Genomic DNA, 18,817 nt, shown 5'->3' with positions numbered 1-18,817 from the left:
TTTCAAAACATTTACAATTTTATTCCTTTTAGTTTTGTCATTCAAACCATTTACATTCCATGTTAGGATTTTAAGATTCATTATCTTAATTATCTACAATTAAGTCAGTAAATTACTAATTTAAGTTTCTCCGATTTAAATTCGGGTGGTTTTGCTTTCTGTTCCTTCTTCCTCCTCACCTACTTCTTCGTCTCCTATCTCTCCCCCCCTCTCCCCCCCACCCTCCCCCCCCACAACCCCCAGTCCCACATCATCCCCCTCCTCCCCCCCTCCACCTCTCCCCCCACTCCTCTCCTCCGTCTTCCCAAGATCTTTCTCATATCTACGTAGGAATTTACTGACTTCCTGACTTTCAGTAATCTTGAATCTTTTTTCTTTGTAAAAAAAGGAAATCCCTTCTGGGAATTCCCATCTGTGTTGTATACCATTCCTTTTTAGGGTGTTGACTAGCTGTTTGTACCCTTCTCTCTTTCGAAGAAGTCTGATCGGAATTTCTTTGAAGATAATAATTGGTCTTCCATCAATTATCAGTTTCTTCTGGTAGCTTTCTCGCAGTATTATGTTTCTCAATTCTATCGATTTAAAGATTACTAGACAGTCTCCTGGAACCTTTTTCAGTTTGTTTTGTTTTGATCTTATTTTTATTCTAAAAGCATTTTCTATAGCTTGGGCTACTTCTTCCTCTTTTAAGGTTAGCCACTTTGCCAGTTCTTTAATCATTTTTCCTTTAATGTCTTCGTTGATTTCCTCCCCTACTCCTCTAAATTTTAAATTTGCCTGCTTTTGTTTCATTTCCATCAATGCTAAGTTGTCCAGAACTTGGTCCTGACTCTTACTCAAATCTTTAAAGCTCTCCTTCATTTTCTCAGCTTCCTTTCTCTGATCTCTCATCTCTCTTTGCATTTTTTTGTTAGAGTCTTCTACGGACTTTGTTCGAGTCGTTAGCTCTTTTATCTTATTTGACAATTCTCCAACCACACCTTCTATTTTTTTATCAAACGACTCCTGCATCTCTCCTAGCTTTTTCTCTATATGGATTTCATTCTGTTTAAATTCTTCTTTTATTTTCAGCCATAGTACATCTAAGTCTTTAATTTCTTCTTGTCGTGAAGTTTTTCTCTCTATCGGTGTGCCTATTGACTTCTTCCCGTCCTTTCCCGCCATCTCCTCCACCCCCTTAAATTATGAACAAAGTTTTAATTTAGTTTCTTATGACTCTCCCCCAGGGGGCGCACAATCTTATACAAATCTATTTGATTCAAATGCTTTACTGGTTTGCCTTTAGGCCGGCTCTGAGTACTATATTTTAAATCAGGTAAGACTATATTGCAGTTGGCGGTACCCCGCACAGGTAATGAGCCTGAACTGTTGCCTGGTGGCTCGGTTTGAACCCCGCGCCGCCGCCGCCGCCGAGCCTCGTCCGAAACGAGAGACTTGCATGAGTTGACCCTTGGCGAGAAGGCGGGAAAAAGGCTCCTCCCGCCCCGCGTTCTGTGCGGAGGGTGAGTCTTGGGTGGGTTGGGGGGGGGGGCGTTTGGCGCGCGCGCGCGCTGCGCTTATTCCGCGTGAGGAGAAGAAGAAAGGCGGCCGGGGCGGGGGCCGCCTGTGCAGCAGCAGCAGCAGCAGCAGCAGCCGGGGCAGGACTGGCGCGCGGACGCTGGAGGGGGCTCTTCGCCGCCGCGCCTTTCCCCGAGGCGGGGGCCGGAGTGGGAGTGGGAGGGGAAACAGAAGGCGGCGGCAGCGGCGGCTGTAGGAGCAGCAAGCAGCAGCGCTCGCTTCCCGCTCCTGGGTCGGCGGGGCTCCGGTCCCCTGACCCTTTGGCCTCCCTTTCCCCGCGCGCAAAAAGGCGAGCCATGGCGCCCTCGTTCCCGTCGCCCGCTCGCCGCCGCTGCTCCCCTTGCCTTCCCCCTCCTCCTCCTCCTCCTCCTCGCCGCCACACCGCCTCCCGGATCCTTTAATGGCTCGGACCCTTCGGCGGCCCCGAGGCGACTCGTCCTGCGCCAGCCCAGCGAGCGAGCCCCAGGAGGAGCGCCGCGCGCGGTGAGCAGGGGCGGCGCGCGGAGCTGGGAGCAAACAATGGGGGAGAGGGCTTGGAGGGGGCGGCGGCGGGGGCGCTCGCGGGGCTGAGGGGGGGGGGCGGCGGCTCCCGAGTCCGGGCGCGGGGGGCCGCTCCGGCCAGGCAGCCCGGAGGAGAAGCAGCCCTTTTTATGTTCGACGCTTCTGGCGAGGGTGAGGCGCCAGCCCTGGAAATCCGCTTGGACCAGGCTGAGTGTATGTTTGTGTGTTGTGTTGTGTTGTGCGGTCTCCCTCTCTCTCTCTCTCTCTCCCCCCCCCCCCGCCGCCGCCTTTATGGCACACGCCCCCGCTCCGCTTTTGCACGCCGCTACTTCCAGAAGTTGCCTTTTGTCTCCTCGATCCGATTTGGAAGTTGCTGGGGCGAAGGGCTCCTCTTCTGACTTCTCTCGCTCTCCCCGCCCCCTTCTCGCTTTGCAGTATCTCGGGTGGGCCCGCGCCCTCACCCCCAGGCTTCAAATGCGATCTTTCGTCTTGGGGGGGGGGTTCGAAATGTTTGTGTGATTCAGATCGCCTCCCCTACCCCTTTGTATATAAGAATTAAGAATCATCCGGCTCGCCTTTCTCTCTTGACGGCCGGGCGGTGCGTCTAGGCAGAGCTGGCTGCGCACAAAGGAAGCCGAGGGAGCGCCTGGGATGGACGGACGGGACGGACAGACGTGGGGAGGAGCAGCCAGCCTTGCTTCTCATCTGGAACCGTTTAACTCCGCGAAAGGTCGGGTCTCGACCCAGCGGCGGGGGGCGGGTAGGGGATCGCGGAGCATTTATTAGGGTTCCTCAATATGGAGCAGGGGAGGGGTGCGCGGCTAAGGTAGGGGGTGCCATTCAAAGGAGGCCTTGGTGACCAAGGTGCGGTATTTGCCTCAGTTGGAAGATACCCGGTGTTTTTAAGCAGGGTGGGAGGTGGGGAATCAAATCTGAGCTATCGGGCACAATACAGTGTGTCCCGTTGAAGTGAGAGGATGGGTTCGCAAGAGCCTGATGGTTCATTTTGGAGGAGGGGTGGTTGTTTCTCCCCCCCCCCCCCCCGGTAGATTGTGCCTCATGTTAATTAGTTGGAAGGGGTGCCATTTAGCTTTCCAGCCTCTTTACAGGTACTCAGGTGTTTTAGGTTTTGAATTGACTGAAACACACCCTTTTCTGGCTCCCATGATCAGACCTCGCAGCTGAACAATGCACAGTGTCTTTACAGATCCAGAGTTCAACTGCTGCCTTCCTACCATGGAAGCTCATAAAGGTATGCTTGTTATCTACCGTATTTGCTCAAATGCAGCGCACACTTTTTTGGGGGCCAAATTAATGTCATGAAAATCAGGGAGCGCATTATTAGATTTGATGGTGCCGGCAAACCAAACCCTTTTGGTTTCAGGGTTTGAGGTGCGCATTAGATTCGTGTAAATATGGTAGTACAAGCTAAGTGAATTGTTTTTGAAAACGGAGGAGACAAGGGGAAAGTTGTGGAAGGGAGCTAAAGAATCCAGCTACCAAGAAGGCCCTCTGGACTTAAGCTCACTCTGTGTGTGTGTGTGTGTGTGTGTGTGTGTGTGTACACACACACACACACACACACACGGCTGAAAACCTGGATCTAAGTTGCAGCTGATACCCCAGATCTCAACTGAGTCAACAAAGGAGAAAATGTTAAAGAATATGTGACATGCCACCCCACTCTCAATGACCCAATCATTCTAAATTAATAAGAAGTGAAGCCCCAAGATCAGGAGTTACATGACCTATTTGGTCCCATGGAAGTGGCCCTCTTTTTAATTTTGCCTTGATCACATAGTTTCAGGTGCAACCAAAATAAGGCATGGTATGGTCTATTTGGGCTGCTTCACAGATGTGTTTAGATCAGCTGCTTTCTTATCACTTGATTGCTCAACACCTGATGACTCACAGCTAAATGTGCGAATTGACTCAGCATTGAAAAGAACCGTGCTTGAGTCGATGGGAGGGAGTACAAAATTTGTTTAGGGACTTTTTCACACTGTGGCCAAAGGTTGAGATGCTGGTCGTTGGTCAAATATTCCATGAAGTCAAGAAAGCCCTTGTGGGTTCCTAAATCATGATGTGTTCTGGCAGCAGTGGCAAGGGATAAAAGGCACTTGCTTCCCATGCCTGAAGGTCAGGAGACACCCTGCTTCACCTCATCTTGGAGCAGGCAACCCCTGCCCTATAGATCATTTGGAAGAGTTTCCCCCTCCTAGCTAAACTACATAGTCTTAACTCTACTGGGCTTTTGATAAACTACACGCATCTCACTGCAGAGGAATTCGAAGTATAGGATAGAGAATGAAACAGACAACAGAATTTTGGAGGGTATTGGCTGTATTTTTACATGCATGAACGGTGAATGCAAATACATGTGCAGCCAGCTTCTTAGTAAACAGAGCATGCAATGGCTGGTAGTAATTTGCAGCTACATTCTATAAGGAGCATGCAATGGCTGATAGTAATTTGCAGCTACATTCCATAAGGAGCATGCAATGGCTGATAGTAATTTGCAGCTACATTCCATAAGGAGCATGCAATGGCTGATAGTAATTTGCAGCTACATTCCATAAGGCTACATGGTATGTGGGAGACCATGCATATTGATAGCTAGCACAGAGCAGAGCTGCAGATTTACTCTTACTTCAGTTGAATGGGTCGCCTGCCATGTCTAGATCACTTCTAATGCAATGAACCATCTGTTGGGCCACAACCACCCTGAGGGTGAGATGCAGGATCAATATTAGATAGGTGCAGAAGTAATCTCTTCCCAAATAAAACATGCCCAGGAGCACTGTGCCATCAGCCTTTGGGGGGGGCATTGTTCTCCATTGCAGAGGAACTGTGCACATGCTGAGAGGCACCCTACACAAGCCACAGGTGCACATTGAGTCTACTGCATTTGTTGTGGGGGGGGGGGGGAAGGACTTCTGTGCCATTTGGAATAGTACTGTATAAAGCTCTTGGGAGCTTTTAGTTGTGAACCTTCTAGAGAAGTGGTAGAAGCAGAGCTATCATTTAAATTAACTGATCAATGCATTTATATCTCATTTACTTCCAGAGCCCTTATGTGGCTCTAGCTCAGATCCCTATAGGTTGCCTTCCGGCAAATGTGCATTATGCAGTTCTGGAAATCTGATAGTCCTCAGCCTACTTGCTTGCTTCCAGATGACCCAGTGGCCAAGGAATCCCCTTCTTTTCAATCTTCCTACTCCTGTTTGCACACGGGCTGACTGGGTTCTGCTTTTGCAGCCTCATAGCTGACTTCATGCCAGAAGGAACCACATGGGAGGTGCTAAGAAAACATCACTGCCCTTGGGTACTCTTGGTACCCTCTCCCTATGTAACTTTCTGTAAATTAAGATCTTCATTGTGAAATGACTCGTTCAGGTGTCTCTGCCACCTAAGCTGAGTCAGGGGCTGATGAGAGAAAGGGCCTTCTTTGTGTTGGCACCCCAGTTGTGGAACACTTCCCAGAGAGACCCACCTGGTGCCTAATTGCACTTTCAGCACCAGGCAGAGACCTTTTTATTAAAATCCTCCATGCTTGTAAGACAATTTCAATCCCACTGTCTTTAACACTGCTTTTACCATTTGTTGCTTACAGTTTAATTATTTTCTTCTTTTTGTAAACTGCCCTAGGAAATTAATTGAGGAGTAGTATAAAAATACTTGTAATATATTATTTCTGGATGAGACTGGAAGAGGGAATGTGTGCTTTGTTACTAAGCAACCACATTTGTGGTTCCTTCAGTCAGTCTTCCCCTTTCCAGATAATCTTATTGCTGTCATAAAGGAATTATATACAGATACACAGTTTAATTTATTTCCATCTGAACGGGCCTCTGCTTGTTTTGGTTCTTGTTGGCTGTCCACATAGGGGACAGGGAGAAGACTTGAGATAATGATGGTTGACAAGACCGGCATCTCTGGGATGCTAAGAATTCACAGCATTGACAAGGGTTTTGCCTTTGTGGTTTGATGGTGTTTAGCAGTAGTATCTCAGGAGCACTTTGTGCAGCTGCCTTGCTTATAACTTGTGTGTTGTCAGAGTGACATCATCTCTCACTCTTGCCTTTGCAACCATAATGCTATTCCACAGTGATGCATTCTCATGGTGCTTAAACGGAGCTTCCCTTATGCTTTGACAGTTACCCCTGGGCACAGTGAAATTCATTTCACAGCACTGAAGTCCAAAAGGGTTGTGAAGGACCGTTTCACACATTACATGTTTTGATGTATACCTAAAAATAGAAGGCATTTAATGACATAGATAGGTCCTCAGAAATGCATGTGCACCAACATGTATGTCATACAGGTACATGTCTCAAGGTGGACTGTAACTGCTGGTATATTCATTTTTTTTTATAATAATATTTATTAAATTTTTGTATAACCAATAAAAAACATACATAATAACAAAATATTTCCCATTATCCACATTTCATTCTCAACTTTGGACTTCCTCACATCTCTTGTTCCTGCTTTCTAAACATAGATTTTACCAGCAAATTATTAACTTAATTCATATAATATAATTTCCCAATATTTAATGTCTCAAATTTTGGGATTTAGCATACTCTTATTGAAGCTTAATCATAAAATATTACTTATCCAAAATTTATCTTTTCATCAACCAATTAAATTTAAATTTATATTCTTTATAACTAGTTTGTTGGAGCCGTGTTTTTGCTAATCTTTCTTAACATTCATACAATTTACAATATTTTTGTAGATAGTCCTTAAATTTCTTCCAGTCCTCCTCCACCAGTTCTTCTCCCAGGTCTCGGATTCTGCCAGTCATCTCCGCCAGTTCCATATAGTCTATCAGTTGCATCTGCCATTCTTCCAGTGTGGGTAATTCTTGAGTTTTCCAGCTTTTAGCGATGAGTATCCTTGCTGCTGTTGTAGCGTACATAAAAAAGGTTCGATCCTTCTTTTGCACACTCTGACCAACAATGCCCAAGAGAAAGGCCTCTGGTTTCTTAAGGAAGGTATACTTAAATACCTTTTTCAGTTCATTATAAATCATTTCCCAGAAAACCTTCACTCTAGGGCAAGTCCACCAGAGGTGAAAGAATGTTCCTTCAGCTTCTTTACACTTCCAACATTTATTATCAGACACATGGTATATCTTTGCAAGCTTGACTGGGGTCATGTACCACCTGTATATCATTTTCATAATATTTTCTTTCAAGGCATTACATGCCGTAAATCTCAAACCTGTGGTCCATAACTTTTCCCAGTCAGCAAACATGATGTTGTACCCTATGTCCTGTGCCCATTTTATCATGGCTGATTTGACTGTTTCATCCTGTGTATTCCATTTTAACAGCAAATTATGCATTCTTGAAAGTATCTTAGAGCTGGGTTCTAACAGTTCAGTTTCTAACTTTGATTTTTCCACCTGGAATCCTACCTTTTTATCCAACTTAAAAACTTCTTTAATCTGAGCATAGGTGGCGCTGTGGGTTAAAGCCTCAGCGCCTAGGGCTTGCCGATCGAAAGGTCGGCGGTTCGAATCCCTGCGGCGGGGTGCGCTCCCGCTGCTCGGTCCCAGCGCCTGCCAACCTAGCAGTTCGAAAGCACCTCCGGGTGCAAGTAGATAAATAGGGACCGCTTACCAGCGGGAAGGTAAACGGCGTTTCCGTGTGCGGCTCTGGCTCTGGCTCTGGCTCTGGCCAGAGCAGCGATGTCACGCTGGCCACGTGACCCGGAAGTGTCTCCGGACAGCGCTGGCCCCTGGCCTCTTAAGTGAGATGGGCGCACAACCCCAGAGTCTGTCAAGACTGGCCCGTACGGGCAGGGGTACCTTTACCTTAATGTAGCCAATCTCGCACTTTATCTTTTATTTTCTCCATACTCTGCAACCTCCAGTTATCTCCATCTTTTTCTATTATTTCCCAATATTTCGGCCATTTGGCCTCCATATTGAGTTTTTTCAAGGCCTTAGCCTCCATTGGTGATAACCACCTTGGGGTCTTATTTTCCAATAAGTCTTTATATTTCAACCAGACATTAAATACTGCTTTTCTGGTAACTGCTGGTATATTCAGTGGGAGACCTGGATTTGCCTCTGCATCTTGTGTGACATGATCTTTGCATGACCTTGGAGGCTACCTCTTCCCTTATGTCTCATTATGCTCCCTTGTATCAGCTGTGAACATCCCAGTTCAGGCAACAAGGAGATGCAAGAACAATGGTTTCCCCATGTTTATGCCCTTCTGTTTTTCTGGAATCCTGATGACATGCAGAATCCCTTTAAAATCACTTTAGGTTCTTTTAATTTGGGATTGCATTTGATGATCACAGAGAAACTTAATCATGGAAAGAGCTTTTGGCATATGTTTCGTGTGGAGTCTTAGTTCTGGGTTTGTTTGTTTTAAATTCCTTTTTAAAATTGAAAGCTGTACTGTAAAATATTTACAACAAAATTGAACAAACACAAAATACTTTGCATGAAGTTTGGTTTATTCTGGAATGTTAAAAAGTTCTAAATTCCTCTCCTCATCAGACCAATCCACAGTAAGAAAGATTGATATAAAAATAGAGAGAGTGATTATTGGCTAACCCAAAAATGAGGTGAGGATCTGAAGGCACCTGAAAAAGGTTTTTATGGAGACTAGAAGCAAACCAATATAGTCGTACCTTGGATTTTCGAATGGCTTAGTTCTTGAACATTTTGGCTCCCGAACGCTACAAACCTGGAAGTGACAGTTCCAATATCAGAAGCAGCACTTTGGTATCTGAACGTTTTGGACGTCGAACGGACTTCCAGAATGGATTCCGTTCAACTTCCAAGGTACGACTGTATTGTCCACCACTGATTGCTAGTGACTCTTTGGCCTATCAGTCAAAGGTCTTTTACAGACCTACTAGGTACCTGAGTTACTTGAAACTGAAGATGCTGAGGATTGAACCTGGACTATCTGTGTGCAAAACAGGCATTCTACAACTGAACTACAGCTTAAAGCAGAGGGATCTGTGGCAGAGGACAGTGTGTACATGGGGATTTTTCCCCTGACCTATTTCTTTTCCTTGTCGTCTGCCCTAGTTTGCACTGCCAGCCAGTGTACTTGACCATTTGTATACAGTTGTCCATGTCCCTTACCAGGCAGAAACATGAATCTGATGTTCTTCTTCTTTTTAAGGGTGCGCATTTTCTCCAAGGTTATTTCACATTGGGATTGGAAGTACTCATAGTGGGTTATGTGTAATTAGGACTGCAAGCTTTAATCGATTTTAATCAGTGTGATTATTCAATTTGAGTTTGAGTGGCTGATTAAAATTTGCCCCTCAAGTAACCCATGATGTTGAGAACAAAAGTCAGATGGGGCACTTGAAGGGCATGTCAATGGCTGGGCTATATAGATGTGCCATTTTCCTTTTCAATGAGCCAAAACTGATAGGACTCCTTGAAGGATAACATTTCCCATAAGATTTATCGATAGCTAGCAAAGTTTTCATGGAACACTCGCTCTCCTTCTAAAAATAAGAACCAAAAATAGTTGATAGGCATTAGGGTGAACTCTCTGCCAATATACAGTGGTACCTCGGGTTTCAGACGCTTCAGTTTACATACACTTCAGGTTACAGACTCTGCTAACACAGAAATAGTACCTCTGGTTAAGAACTTTGCTTCAGGATGAGAACAGAAATCGTGCTCCAGCGGCGCAGCAGCAGCAGGAGGCCCCATTAGCTAAAGTGGTACCTCAGGTTAAGAACAGTTTCAGGTTAAGAACGGACCTCCGAAACGAATTAAGTACTTAACCCGAGGTACCACTGTATCTTGATCTTTGATTGGAATAGATGAATCTTTAAGATGTTCATTTTAATGTGAAATAGTATCTTTCATTTATTGCAGTTTATGCTGCTTTGTCCTTAAGGAAAATGTACTCTTCCAAGAACTTCAGAGTCCTTTCTGTACATTACAAAATGTCAGTGATTGACTTAGATTTAATTGGCTGAAAAGCTTGACAGCAAATCGATTTGAGAGTCTTTAATCAGTTGGCATTCCTTGCTAGTAATAAATAGAAGTTTTAAAAATCTGGACTTCCCTAGTCTATAAACTGAAAGCAAGACAGAGCAAGTTTTCAATTTTTCTTTCCTTTTGTTAAGAAATGTTGTTGTTGTTGTTCACTGCAAATTGTATACCGTATTTTTCGCTCCATAGGACGCACCGGCCCATAGGACGCACCTAGTTTTTTTTTGGGGGGGGGGAAATAAAGGGGAAAAAATTATTCCCCCCCAGGTGCTCTGCGCTAATCCCGAAGCTTGGGGCGTGCGGAGCTCAGCACGCCCCAAGCTTCTGACTGCCGGCAAGGTCTCCGCTAGCCTTGGGAAAGCCGCGCAACTTCGCGCGGCTCTCCCACGGCTAGCGGAGCGCTGCGCTAATCCTGAAGCTTGGGGCGTGCGGAGCTCAGCGCCCCCAAGCTTCTGGGTGCAGGCAAGCTCTCCGCCAGCCCTGGGAGAGCTGGGTCTCCCACGGCTAGCGGATAGCTTCCTGAAGCCTGGAGAGCGAGAGGGGTCGGTGCGCACCGACCCCCTCGCTCTCCAGGCTTCCGCGAAAGCCTGCATTCACCCCATAGGACGCACACACATTTCCCCTTCATTTTTGGAGGGGAAAAAGTGCGTCCTATAGGGCGAAAAATACGGTAAGTGTAGCATGATACGTTGAAAGTAACATTCTGTTAAACCATGATATCTTCTTAGGCCTTCTTTTCAGTAGATTGCTCTCCTGAGGATGAGGAAATAACTGTTTAAACACGGGGGCTAGTTGGTTGTTTTAGTGTGTGTGTTTTTCTTCTAAGTGCATAGACATTTTTGCCTTGTAACATATCCAATATAAATCTTTGGATAACCTGTTGATATTGGAGTAAATCCATTTTAAGTAATGTTATGCTGTGTTATAACTCTTCCACCATCAAATACGTGGCCAGTTGTAGTGTGTTTGTATCCAAGATATAAGTTTGCCACCAGACAACAGAGAACATACTTGGCTTACAGATACCGTGGACTCTCGGGTTGCGAACGTGATCCGTGCAGGATGCACGTTCGCAACCCGCAGCGGCGCGTCTGTAACCCGAAAAAACGCAACCTGAAGCGCTGTAACCCGAGGTATGACTGTAGTCAAATTAACTCCATTCAGATGTCATGCCCAATGATCGCTATCAAGGAAGTTTCGCTGTAGTGTTAGATGCAAAGCTTTCTTGGAGCTATGCCTGTATAGATAAAATAGAATTGGAAACCATGATTTGAAATGGATTTTCAAACTATGTTTTGTAATATCTGTGCTTTGCAGTAATTTATTAAATCTGTACACCATAGTTATATCTCAGGAGGTTGCTGCATCAGAGAAATGGGAGTGCCAAGTAAATGTAAACAAACACTAAACAATAGTTTGCCTGATTTTTAAAACTGAAACCGTGGTTTGGGCTTCCTAACTATTTTAGCACAAACCATAGTGTAATGTTATGTCTTGAGTTGAGCTGAGACAACTGAAATGGCCAAGAGCAGCTTGGCGCATGGAGACTGCTGTTGGCAATCTACCGGCATATGAAGCTGTACTTTATTGCAGTTGCTGTTTCAAAAACGAGGAATTGCATGCTGAGAACTGTAGTTCTTGAGCTAAATATTTTCTTTCAAATGAGCTTTCTGCGGCCACTCAGTTGACCATGCAAAATTCCAGCGGTAGTACTTGACACTTGGGATTCCCCCCTATCTTTAAGGAATATGTTATTCATTGAAAAAGTTGACTTTGCATCTATTAGAATGGGATTTGAATGCTCCTTTGTAAAGTAACTTTCTGTGGAACTGGATAGAATTAGAACCATTCAGATACCTTAAGAACCAGTTATCTGTGTTAAATGCAAGTCTGTGGGTTTAAGCTTTAAACATGCAAACATCTGAATATACATTTTATTTATGGATTGCAAACTTACTCCTGAGTACCCTTGCGATTTCAGCCTACTGCTGTTGGCAATTGTATATATATTTTATCTTTTTAATAACTGATTTTAGTACAAAGTCCGATTACACATCAGGTGAGAAAGTATTGCATTAATACAGTGGTACCTCAGGTTAAGTACTTAATTCGTTCCGGAGGTCCGTACTCAACCTGAAACTGTTCTTAACCTGAAGCACCACTTTAGCTAATGGGGCCTCCTGCTGCTGCCGTGCCGCCGCTGCACAATTTCTGTTCTCATCCTGAAGCAAAGTTCTTAACCTGAAGCACTATTTCTGGGTTAGTGGAGTCTATAACCTGAAGCGTATGTAACCCGAGGTACCACTGTACAAGTTAGATACCAGGATGGCTTATGCTACAATATTCACTATGCCTCTTTTTTTTGGTATTGATACACTTTGTAGTGAGTGCATTGAGCTTGTTGTAAAGGGGGGGGGGGGATCCTGATTTATGACAGAAAAGAAGCCAAATGGTTGTTTTGAGATTACTTCTCTCCCTCTCCCTCTCCCATTGTCCTGCATAGTAAGCCTTTTTCAGTCTGAGAGTCACATTTCATTCAGGGCCAAATATCAGTGGTGGGTGGGGCCAATGTCAAAATGGGTGGAACTAGCTTCAGCACATACACAAACTCTTCACTGTCCATCATCCAGGCAAAAAAAAGCATTACAGGAGTTCAAAATTCTAGCCAGGCAAAAGCACTCAAGGAGGGGGGTGCAGAGCAGGGGCTGGAAGGGCTGTGGTCTGGAGAAGATTATAGTCCGGAGAGAGACCCAAGGACCAGATAGAGAGACCAAAGGCCACATTCTGTTCCTGTCCTTGAGGTTACCCAACCCTGTTAGGTTATCCTAACTCATGGGTAGGCAAACTAAGGCCCGGGGACCAGATCCAGCCCAGTCACCTTCTAAATGTGGCACGTGGACGGTCTGGGAATCAGCATGTTTTTGCATGAGTAGAATGTGTCCTTTTATTTAAAATTCATCTCTGGGTTATTTGTGGGGAATAGGAATTCGTTCGTTTCCCACCCACCCCCCAAATAGTCCGGCCCCCCACAAGGTCTGAGGGACAGTGGACCAGCCCCCTGCTGAAAATGTTTGCTAACCCCTGTCCAGACTTTTGTGGTGCAGAGGTCCACCCGGTTGTTGCTTTTCCACTGGGTTTAATTTTCTGCATATTTTACAACGTGCCTAGCAGGTGTAAAGTGTATAAGAAAAGAATCTGCATAGGGTAATTACATTATTAGTATTAGTATTTTAAAAATCAACAACAAAACAAAACTATTGACACATCATTTCCATCGAAGGATAGGGAAGTACCTTTTGGTTCAGAGAGATACTGTTTTGGCATGGCAATTTGTAATATTTCTTGCCCGTTCCATTAAAAAACCTTGATAATTCTCCAGACAGTTTTAGAAGGACGTAGACAGAGAGATTGAAAATTAAATTTGCAAATTGTGCTAGGCAGTTATGCTGTGCTTTATACTATTATCTTAATTCTCAGAAATAATAAATTTGGTTGGTAATCATTAATCTTGAAAAATGATTACAGTTTATAAGTGGCGTATACTTTATGGATTGAGGGATTGTTCTCATAGTCAGTGTTCACTTGACATGTAAAATGTGAAATATGACTTAGGTGTGTCCAACCCGTGTATAATATTGATGAACTTATCCGGGAAGTTGGCCGCAATTGAGTACAGTTCCATATTAAGTGTCTACTTGGCAAGAGACCTAGGTTTGCTGCCATGCAGTGTGTGAAATGTTCCTGAACAATGGAAGGACAGGAAAGTGAAGGAGAAACATTGACTAGGATCCAAAGAGCTGCTTGGGTCTACCCCAACAGCTTGTTCTCACCCAGCAGATTTTCTTATTCTTGCTTTCCTTTGAGCAGTAGATCACCATGTGATATCACAACTCCTTTAACAGTTCCTTTCTTAAAAGCCTTTTGTGTCATGGTGGGGTTACTACTGTACAAGAAATCTGTCCAGAGCACCTTCAGATACACCAAACTGGTTGGACGAGTTATTTGGATTCAGGCCATGGTGTGCATTGTATTAATTTAACTCTTTTTTCAGTTGAATGTTTGTGAGCATAGGTTTCTATAGGTTATTCTCTAGCAGTAGATTTTTAATCTATAATTAACATGGCAAAGGTAGTTTGACAAGGCAGTGGTAAAAAACCACACCACCATTTCTTACCGCTTGCATATGTGTCACCTGTTTCTGAACTGAAGCTAATGAACCTTTTAAAAGGAGTGAGTAGAGGGGACTCAGGTGGCACTGTGGTCTAAACCACTGAGCCTCTTGGGCTTGCTGATCGGAAGGTTGGCGGTTCAAATCCCTGTGACGGGGTGAACTCCCGTTGCTCTGTCCCAGCTCCTGCCAACCTAGCAGTTCAAAAGCATGGCAGAGCAAGTAGATAAATAGGTACTGCTGTGGCGGGAAGGTAAACGGTGTTTCTGTGCGCTCTGAATTCCGTCATGGTATTATATAGAGTACAGTGGTACCTTGGTTTAAGAACGGCTTAGTTTATGAACAACTTGGCTTAAGAATGCTGCAAATCAGGAAGTAGGTGTTTTAGTTTGTGAACTTTGCCTTGGAAGCAGAACATGTTCCACTTCCTGTTGAGTGTGTTCCATATGTAAATTAAGTCCCCCACTGCTATGGGAAAGCATGCCTTGGTTCAAGAATGCTTTGGTTTACGTTAATCCGGTACGGATTAATTTCGTAAACCAAGGTACCACTGTAAAGAGCATCAATGTAATACATCATTATTCAAAGGTTATTCCTGTCAACTAAATCAATTGAATAATAATAATCCAGGCTTGTAAATCTTAGCATTCTTTCATTTTTGTAACGTAGGTGGCAAATGTATTTCAAAAAACAAGCAAGAGTACGTCATCATAACTTGTTATTGTTTAAGATTCCACAAGACTCCTGGCTGTTTTGGCTACAACAACACTAATGTGGCTACCCTTCTGAATGAAGTGTTTCAGAGGAGTCTTAAGGTACTTACTGGTGCTAAGAACAGAATGACTGAAAAAGTATAGTAAAGCAATGCACAGAATATACATTAGACTTTGAAGGATTATTTTATGTAGGGTTCGAAGGGCTCTAGATTAAAGGCCAGGGGTGGGGAACTTGAGGCCTGGGGGCCAAATCCAGCCCTCCAGGCCTTTCTTTCTGGCCCTTGGGATTCTCCCCAGGCCACGCCCCTTAATAGCCCTGGGTTTTTTTTGCCAACCTGGAATGGGTCCTTGCTTCTTGCATGGGTGAAGAATGGAAACTAGCCTACAGCGCAAAGGCAAAATTATCATTTGTTGCGCCACTCACTTCTGCTCTGGCTCCACCCAGCATTTACCATGTGGCCCCCGGAAGGCTGCCCTGAAGTAAATGTGGCCCTCATGCTGAAAAAGGATCCCCGTCCCTTTAAGAGGGAAATGGCAAGTTTTCTAGGTAGAGGTAGAAAAGTGGGACCCTACACAACCTGTCAGCTGTGATATATTATGAGTATATCTTCCATAGAAATCTGTAAAACTTTATGAAATCAACTTTGGGCACTTCCTTAGACGATTAAAGGAAGCCCTCTGCTTTACAGCTCTTCCAGCGACTTTGCAAACCTTGAGCCCTTGAAACGGGCTGGCAAATCACCACAATTAGATAACCAACCCCTTGTTAAGGCACTGTAGCATCGCTCATGTCCTCATTTATTTATATCCCTCTTTATATTTGTGCCTTTCCGACCACCCAGATCCTGGGAGCTAAAGAACCCCCCGGGGGTGAGGGGGCTTACAGTAAGCTTAAGGGATTTTGGATTGATCTTTATTACGGCCATTGGCCCATCACACGACAGTTTCATACCAACATAATATACTTAAACCTCCAAATTTAAAATCGCTAAAACTTACAAAAGACACACAGGAGCCAAAGCAAAACCAAAAACAAAGACCACCATCATACATTACAGTAAATTTGTAACCTAAACATCACCCTCTGCTCATAAATTAATCAAGGATATCAATAGTGATATCACCTAATTACATCCTAAAACATAGATCATGGTTTAAAGGGATTATCCGAGCCACACAGGAGTCCGTTTCTCTTCTTTAGGGATAGGACACTGATCAAAAATCTGGCAACCATGAGTGATCTTAGGGGGTCATCATCAATTAGTAGATATCTCAGTTTGGCTTCAGTCGTATCATCGGCAATTCCCTTTAGATATTGAGCAAGAAACTTGCTCCTGGCCGGTAAGTGAGAAGCACAGTCAAGAATTATGTGATGCAACGATTCCGGTGCCCCACAATTACAATCACATAAGAGCGATATCTGTCCATTGGAGAATCTATTTCTCAGCACTTTCGATGGGAAGGTGTTGAATCTTGCCTTTACAAAGGCATATCTATGAGCTGAAGAAGATAAGGAATTCAAATAGTTTGGGAGCCTTAAGAGGGGTAATAAACCAAGATTTAGAGGTGAGCAGGTACCATTGCCCAAGACCATTTTCTGTTGCAAGTCCATCTCCTCTAGTTTACAGGTTACTGTTCTTTTAGCTGGAACTATGTCCTGCTCTAGTAATTTGGATGGGGAGATTCCCATTGCCGTAATTTTCAGCTGTAAATTTTTTACCCATGGGCTCTGGAAATCATCTCTCCACATACATTGTATCAAGTACAAGTTTGGGAGATTGTGCCATAGAGATAACCAGTGACAAAGTATGTGCTTCCACAGAGCATTTTCCAGGGATACAGTATTAAGTTCCATGCGTAACGCTGTATTACTTACACAGTTGGGCAGTTTCAATATCCCTCTTAAAAACTGATTTTGAATAACCTCCAGGTGGGATAGGTTGACAAAAGTCCCCCAAATTGAGATGGCATAAGCAAGGACTACTAAATGCCTTGCTTGTGGCCGGTCTGTACTTGTGAGAGGGCTCGTTCAAGACAAAGGAGAAAAGAGTAAAGAATCCACCCCAAGTATAAAACCTCGAAAAGCGTAAACTGTCAGGTGTGCTGCATGTCGACGCTTCCTGTTATCAGGAGGTACCTATACCTGATTCATTACTGCCCTTGTCTGTTTCTGTATTCTGGACATACCTTGTGCCTCCAGTTGCTGCATTTTCCACAGAATAGGTATTCCAGACAGGTTTCCCAGCCTCCCAAGGTGTCCTAGGCTGAGGAGGTATTCGCTTCAAAAGCCACTGTGTTTTCCTAGGATCAACACAGCTGCTGTTGTTGTTCTTATATTAAACCCAGCTGTGGGTCCCTACAGTATACAAATAAAATTGCTTTTGTCGTCTCATCTTAGAGTAGTCCTTATTTGTACTAGGCAGCCAGATTAAAGAATCCACTGCGTTTGGGAGAAGCTTTTATAGCCTCCCCACTAAACCCCAACTTCGCTTTTTAGTCTATGAAGTCTGCAGCGCTGTCATCTCCAGAGGCAAGGCAATCAGGCAAAAGTTTGATGGATTCCCCTTTTATTTATTTTTAAATTTATTTAACATAATGCAAAATATGAGCAAAACATTGCAAATACATACATACATATATACATATTTCAAATAAGCACATATATATGAAAAAAGGAACAAAAGAGGGGGGAAAGAAGAAAAGTTGGAAGAATTTCTTCCAAGTTTATTCTACAAATATCTCAATATGAAAATAATAATAAAAGTTCATTGATTGATTTCCATCGCTTACACTGCACTTCCTATATACATTTTAAGCAAGATTGTATCTGTTACCCCGTATTTTTCCCATACAATCTCACACAAATATTCTAATCAATAAATTTTCTAAATATTTTGTAAATCTATTCTAAATACAACCAATACCTTACATTTAATCCTTGTCTACATAAATAATCATTTAAACATTTCCATTGTTTCTGGATTATATTTTTTGGTTTTTCTCTTATCAAATCAGTCAACTTTGCTAATTCCAAGTATTCGCATAATTTATTCAACCATTCTTCTTTGGTTGGAACATAATATCCTTTCCAATTATTGGCTATCAACATTCTCGCTGCTGTTATCGCGTACAATAAAATATTACGATGGATTATGATGGCAAATAGATAGATAGATATAGATAGATATACTACTGTGGTAGTAGACTACAGTAGTAGTGAGCAGAGGAAGGAATGAAAACCACTTGAGACCAGTTCTCAAAGTACACCCTGCCTTTGAACCCTTCCATCTTTTTCTTTTCACCACACTCAGTATGTGTGAATAATCGGAGTCTCTCTGCGCCTTCCATAATGTATCGGTCAATGTGGCTAAGGTGTGCTTGAAAAAAAGGAATGTCTCCGCTTCTAGGTTGCATTATTAGTGGAATGAAGATTTGCAAATGCGTGTTTATGTTAGCGGAAATGAAATCATGTAGGGATAGCTGTTACAGAATGCATGCCTGTTCCTTTTCACAAGTCCCTAGCTTGGCAAAAATAAATAAAAAATGAAAGAACTACCAATTAACTGGCTTGGGTATTTGAGTGGCTAATATTGATGTGCTTTGAAAATATGTTTGTACATTGATCCTGGCAGTGTTGGAAATCTATAAGCTAGGGGCCAAATGGCTCCTTAAACCAAAGTTGCCCTTTTTGAGTAAGATGGCTCTGTGAAGTCTTATTTTTCAAATTGATTCTCAGTTAAATGTCTGGCTAGTTGAGATGACAACCTTGAGCCTAGGATTAAGAACCTTGATAACTTGAAAAGTCATTTTATCCAGGGACAGTCCACATATATATTGGCCTATTCTGATCTCTCTCTCTTAATGGTGACTGCTCCTGCTCAGATG

At 43.7% G+C, this 18,817-nt stretch overlaps 1 protein-coding gene across 6 annotated transcripts in view; it reads left to right on the top strand.

The window, feature by feature from the left end:
• The first annotated feature begins 1,368 nt into the window (after positions 1 to 1,368).
• FARP1 (FERM, ARH/RhoGEF and pleckstrin domain protein 1) overlaps positions 1,369 to 18,817 on the top strand; it is a 187,293-nt gene continuing 169,844 nt past the window's right edge. For 3 of the 6 annotated variants that reach the window (XM_079972520.1, XM_079972519.1, XM_079972518.1), the window contains exon 1: positions 1,633 to 2,040. The gene's annotated coding sequence lies outside the window, so the exon portion shown is untranslated. Of the gene's footprint in view, positions 1,503 to 1,632; positions 2,041 to 2,681; positions 2,789 to 18,817 lie in introns of those variants that run through there. The other 3 variants (XM_079972517.1, XM_079972515.1, XM_079972516.1) reach the window with 3 other exon arrangements.

This window comes from Podarcis cretensis (genome assembly GCF_951804945.1).
Source record: "Podarcis cretensis genome assembly, chromosome: 4".
NCBI classification, from domain to species: Eukaryota; Metazoa; Chordata; class Lepidosauria; order Squamata; family Lacertidae; genus Podarcis; species Podarcis cretensis.
This window is presented reverse-complemented; position numbering and strand designations above follow the sequence as displayed.